General features: G+C 37.9%; 1 long non-coding RNA gene across 1 annotated transcript; it reads left to right on the top strand.

The window, feature by feature from the left end:
* Positions 1 to 69: 69 nt before the first annotated feature.
* On the top strand, positions 70 to 3,734 carry LOC137986502 (uncharacterized). The gene is made up of 3 exons (XR_011119863.1): positions 70 to 362; positions 888 to 945; positions 1,942 to 3,734. It is a non-coding gene; the product is annotated as an uncharacterized lncRNA (long non-coding RNA).
* Positions 3,735 to 6,295: the final 2,561 nt, after the last annotated feature.

The following is a 6,295-nucleotide window of genomic DNA, read 5'->3' as shown; positions in this document are numbered from 1 at the left end:
GTTAAGACGAGTTTTTTTTGAACTTCGAGCATTGCGCGGCAAAAATACCATAATAATCTTTTGCCGCCAGTCAATTTTAGTTGGAATCACGTGTATTTCGCGCCAGGGAATATTTTGATGGCCGCAATAATCATTTCGACTCACAAAAAGTCCTGTTCCCTGGCTCATTTCTAACCTTTGTCGGAAGGATATGAAGTATTTTGTGGTAGAAAAACCCCTAGGATGCAAATGGGAGATTTGCTTCAGTAGACTTGCCATGAGATGCGAACAATGCCGGCCGTTTGTCACAGAAGTTATGGGTGATTCTGACGGTTTGAGACGGTTTACTGTCGATACTATCTTGCCAAATCAATTCATTAAAGGTATGTAATTGTTTTACTTCTATAGCCTAAGTTATTTCAATAACAATTGATACTTTAAAACTCTGAAATCTCTTTGAAAGGCTGTGTTAAAGCACAATTAGCGTAAGGGTCGAGCGTTAAGCCGGTCGAGCTCAACTTGCGTTCTCCAATTCATTGAGCGAGATTTTCCCTTGAGAAAAAAAAGCTCAAACGAGATTATTTGTGAACTTTATGAAACTTCCAACATTTCAAAATGAAGGTTTTGACTTCACCTGTTCTGTTGAAACCGTAATTTTGTTAGTTGTTTCAGCGTAAACGGAATATACATCCTTGAGTTTTTATGCGTTTAAGAATTGAAAAAAGATACACCGTTGTGCGAAACCCATATTACTTACCTCGTTCTTGTCAGGCTACGCTGCAAAAATCTTGTTGTACCAAGGATTGCACGTCTTAATTGAAAATTTCTAGATGTTCTACACTTGATTTGAGCATTATTTCCTTTAAATGTATTTGAACCGGTTGTCTGATCTCGCCTCAAACTTGCAGGGTAGTGCATTTCTCAACTTTAAACATCGCCCTTTCAGCAAGAGATCTGCTCCATTTGGTAAGTACTGGATTACTGATCATACTGTTATTTTGAACATCACCTCTGGTGCTTTCACTTTGCATGGTAAAATGCTTTTGAAATCATGAACTTTTCCAATCATCCGCGATTCCTTTGTGGCAGATATAATTGGTTAACGAATTCTTTATGGCAGCACTGTTTATTCCGCTTTGTTGTAAGTTCATTGTATAGTGTACCAGACATATGTCACTACAATACAGAACGTTAAAGTGCAATCTTTTCAGTGCTACCTAAATAAATGTGGTTTTGTTTTGAACCAGTTGCGTAATTTTAGTTTGAAAATACAACACCTCAATTTGTTTACATAATTGACATTCGAAACCACTTGCGTTCGAGCTTCGTTCACGTGCGAGCGTTCTTCAGCCTGACGGTTGTACTTTTCATATTTGGACGCGAACATTCTTTGCCTTGTACATTATTTTTGGAAAGTTCACATCATTTCCAAGAATTTTTATTGCTCAAAAAAGTGAAGGTGATGCCAAAAAACTTAAGTTAGACTGCTGGCGTGTGGAAAGAGCAAAGCTGTTGAAATGTCCTGTTAGATGGTGTTGGAAGATGTACCACTGTAGCAAAATTTGTTCGTTTTGAATTTTCTTGTACCGGAAACAGTCATATATTATTTGTTAACGTCTTTGCTTTGCTCATTAATCCTGGAGTTATGTCTGGTTTACATTGGCTCCTCAGCATTTCACCTAAACGAGTTAGCAGCTTATCTACCACGATGAAATACTCCGCGCCAAGTTTTGTGCAAATATTAGAGTCCTGCCTTCTCTGCCATTATTTTGAAATTTTCCGCAGACAAACCCTTAAAAATTGTACTAAAGCTTATAGGTTAATCTCCAGTTGTTCACATTCCTGTTTACAATGTATATCTGTCACAAAAGGCAGACTTGTTTTGCTTAATTGAACCACAAAACAGGTTGATTTCCTCCTCCTAATAATTCACTTATCCATGATTTTTGTTTTCCATCACAGGGGCCACTTTTATAAGATGAATAGTCTTCACTGTCTTGATGATGGATAAATTCTAAGACAAAAGCAATGGTTTCTGGTGGAAGTTTATGACTATATTGGCGTCTTATTTTCGGAAGTGCTGCTCCTGGACCATACATCTTACTATAAAGTCTAGCTTTTGTTAATTCGTAGTCTGTGCATGATACTTCTTCTCCTCGACTGTTAGTAAACCTGAACATTTGCTTAATTTCCTTATTTGTGTATTGCTGTGCCACACAGTTCAACAGTTCAACCCATTTGGGACTTCCAGGTCTCTCTCTGGAGTAGCTGAGAGCTAAGCCCTCCATGACGTTAGCATTTGCATTCACTTTTTCCTGAATGGAATTTGAAAGAAGTGAAGACAATGGCTTGCTCCTTTTACTTTTTACTTCTAGTAAGAAACACCTCCTAGAGAGTGAGGTTCACATGTTTACAATCATGTTTCCAAAACATTGCTAAAGCCAGTATGTGTGCAAAGTACTGATAGGGGTGAAAAATATTGTGATCTTATTTTTTTATTATCAAAGGTAAAGGAAAAATGTCCTGACGTTGAATTAGTCAGTAATAATTACTGACTCTGATCTGATTATTAGAATGCAAAAAGAGAACTCTTTATAGCCTGGATTAGTTTTCTATTTTAGGGAATAATGCATACAGTACAAACTCACATATAAGAACCTAGTACAGGCTGAAATTTGGCATTTTAAAAATACCCAAAAATGTAAGAACCTGCAGAGCCTGGCAAAGAAAAAGAGGTACTTTTACAAAAAAATCACCCTCGAGAAAACTCCTGTTATAGACCTAATCGGCTAACTCAATGTTGTACCCAATTCAAACCCTTTGGGAAAAAACGTTTTGTTTCAGGTATTTCCATATCATTTAAATATGAATGGTACATTATAATGCAAATACAATACACAAAGAATCTTAATCTCGGGAGATTTGAATTAGGTCTATTGTGTATATGTTTTCTTTGATTGGCATTTTATTGGATTTTCTCTAGAAATATGTTTTCCAAAAAGCTACAGTGCAATACTGTCTACATATCTTATGAATAAAATATAGAAATTTATTGTTGTTCCTCTGAGAAATAAGAACCTATTAAGAAACTACATGTAATCAGCCTGAATTATGAAAAAATAGCCTAAAATATTAGAACCTGCTCAGCCTGACCTCGAAAATTCTAGGTTCTTATGTGTGGGTCTTTAATGTATTTTGCAGGGTTACCAGTAGTAACTTTTACCCTGTTGTACAAGCATGACAGTATGCCATGTTTTCAGTTTCGCGGGCTTGGGAGATCCTTGAATTGTGTTCATCTTTTCATTACCAATCCTAATAAACTGAAAAACCAACTAGTAAGGTAGAATATGTATGGTAGAATTTTACCATGCGAGTTAAAAGAAGGAAAGTTTATCCCATCAAATTGGCCTTCAAGAATTTCCTGGCAGATCTGTTCATTTGAGGCACCCATGTTTTCAACTTCTGTTTTAAGTTCAGCCACTTTTTACCTTGTGCAGTTTTAAAGTTTGTTTCAAATCCTCTGCTGAGTTCGCTTTGACGTCAGTTCATATGACACTGGGGCAAAACCAACTTGATTTTGAATAGAATTGTTTGCAGACAGGGGCTGTGGAACACTTTTATTTACACTGGGTGACAGCCTGTGCAACCTTACATAACATGCACCACAGCACCTTAAACTGCTTATAAGGGCCACACAGCCAAACTTTTTTTCCAAAAAAGTTTTCTTAGCTTCAGGGAACAAATCATCTACTGACTTTGGGAGATATGTCCAGGTTTGACCCTAATTAGATGCACGCAGATTCTTTTCGCCAACTTCAACATCACTTGTGTCTCAGAATACAGACAATTTATGTCACAAAGTGTCCCCCAAATGCTACTCTTTAAGTGAAGATTAGCTGCTGCATTTACCCAAAGCTAAAAATAACGCTGACCTTTACCCTTACCTTATCGTTGAAAAAAGGTAGCAAATGCTTAGATTTAAAGGGACACTTTGTGTTGGATGTCAAAATTGGGCGTGTATCTAATTGGGGTCAAACCTGGACATAAGTGGACTTTGGTAGTGACTTTAAATGTTTTAGCTTGTACAGGGGAGTTGTGCATTTGGACGCTGAACATCAGAGGCGGATAGTGGCATTCCTACAGGCTTGACATTTTTCCTTTAACAATATGGGACGAGATTCTTCCTTGTAGGTTTTTTACATTTACTATAAGTAAGTACTGATGAAGACATTGTTTACAATCTCTGTGGCTCAGCTGGGACTAGTTTCTTTCTTTTTTTTTTTTTCAATTCTTCACAAAGATCAAACCTTCAATGACTCTTTTTTTTTTTAACTTTGATATAAGCTAGACTTAACTCTAGTGAATTGGAAAATGAAACATTTGTGGCAAATTTTATGATAAATTCAACTCAACAATCGAAATTGAAAGTTGACAATAGAAGCTAAGCTGAACACAGTCTTCATGTGTAATTTTAAAGGGGGAACTGAAAAGGAAACACTTAAACACTGGGGGTCTCACGAATCTTTTTACGGAAGAAGTGTGCCGGAGATAAGCTGAAAATCAACTCTAAAGGAACCTATCTACGAATACTCAATACCTTTCAAAAAAAAAAAAGGACAAAATTACCTTTTGCAAGGTCTAGCGATAGAGTACACCGAGCTGTAACGACAACAGCAGTCCGAAAACGATCTGTAGGAAACCTCACTGAACCGTAACGCAAGTGACAGAAGCTGCTTCCACATCAACTTGACTACCTCAAACTCGAATATCAGATCACCGGTCACAGACAAGGGAATGACAAAAGAACTGTTCACACTATTTTAATAGAAGTATAATAACAATTCATCCTAGGTTTGCAGTCTCAAGATAGTCCAAAAGCAAGTCTTGACACACTAATTCTAGACTGGATCTCTTATTAGCAGAGTCGGAGAGCTCGAAATCTTACGGCAGAAAGATCTTTTCGAACAATTTGCGTACTGGTTATAACCTTGCAAGAAGGTTAAACTAAATACGATAAATTCACCGCTTCAAAACGTTTTTCAAAGCTTTACAGATCTTTCCGAAGTGACTGAATGAAATACCTGTGTAAAATGGTTGGCTAATCGCTTGCACTCAACACAACTTCTATGTGCTGCTTCCACCGCGACACAATATGGCCGACGGTACAAGTCCTGATCTGTAAGTAAGATGCGCGCAAGCTCTTATGGGATTTTTGGCCGCTGGCGCGCTTTATTGCTCGATGTTCAAAAAAATCTCGTCTTAATACGTATTTTACGAATGCGCATGCGTTCTGTACTAACTCTGCTTACCACATGAACAAGAACAAGGAATAAAATTCAGAACTATAGACTATCCTTAGTTTTTATTACACTAACAGAAGGAGCTACCGTAGTCAAGGGGTTAATCACAGATGGCTCAGGGACCGATTAATCCCTCCCTCTTTGGATCGAAAGTAGCACGGGGGACCCCAGGCAGAGTTTTTGCATTTTTTTTTTTTTTTCTTAAACCCTTTGATTACTATCTGGCAAAATACGTCCAGCTTTATCCACGGTCCCATCTTGTGACATCATCACTTTTAACGGTCAGGAACAGCTTTGTCCACTAACTTGTGCAGGGAGAAGAGATCTCTCAAACTATACCAGAATGAGCACAATTCAGTCAAGGAAACTGGAGAAACGGCCAAAAAAACCAATGTAACACTGACCTGAAATCTCCATGAAAAGCTTGCTCCATTACCCACCTACCTTTCTGATCACCTAATTATAAGATGATGAAATGTTTCTCAGAAACTCTTCGTACCAAAATAAAGCCTACCAAATAGCCAGCAAGTTGAAAAAAAAAATGAGGCAAGGAAAGCGAAAAGAGAGGGAAGGAGAGAAAGCGAAAAGTGAAAGTCGAAAGTGTTGTGCTACTTTTAAAGCCAAAAGCTATGTCGAAATTTTGCTTTCTGCGCATGCCGAACTTTGCAAGCACCTGAGTGAAAAAGCCGCGGAGTGTACAACGTGGAAAAAAACGGGTTTGTAGGCAGGTTTAGCTCTTAAACAGCACGACATTGACCAAAAAACCCCTCAACTAGCTTCAAAACGTGTTTTTCGGCCAAATCTCTAGTAGCCAAAGGGTTAATACGTATTTTACGAATGCGCATGCGTTCTGTACTAACTCTGCTTACCACATGAACAAGAACAAGGAATAAAATTCAGAACTATAGACTATCCTTAGTTTTTATTACACTAACAGAAGGAGCTACCGTAGTCAAGGGGTTAATCACAGATGGCTCAGGGACCGATTAATCCCTCCCTCTTTGGATCGAAAGTAG

The sequence above is a fragment of the Montipora foliosa genome, unplaced genomic scaffold, assembly GCF_036669935.1.
Source record: "Montipora foliosa isolate CH-2021 unplaced genomic scaffold, ASM3666993v2 scaffold_213, whole genome shotgun sequence".
NCBI lineage: Eukaryota > Metazoa > Cnidaria > Anthozoa > Scleractinia > Acroporidae > Montipora > Montipora foliosa.
The sequence above is the reverse complement of the archived record's forward strand: the minus strand, read 5'-3'. Positions and strand labels throughout refer to the sequence as shown.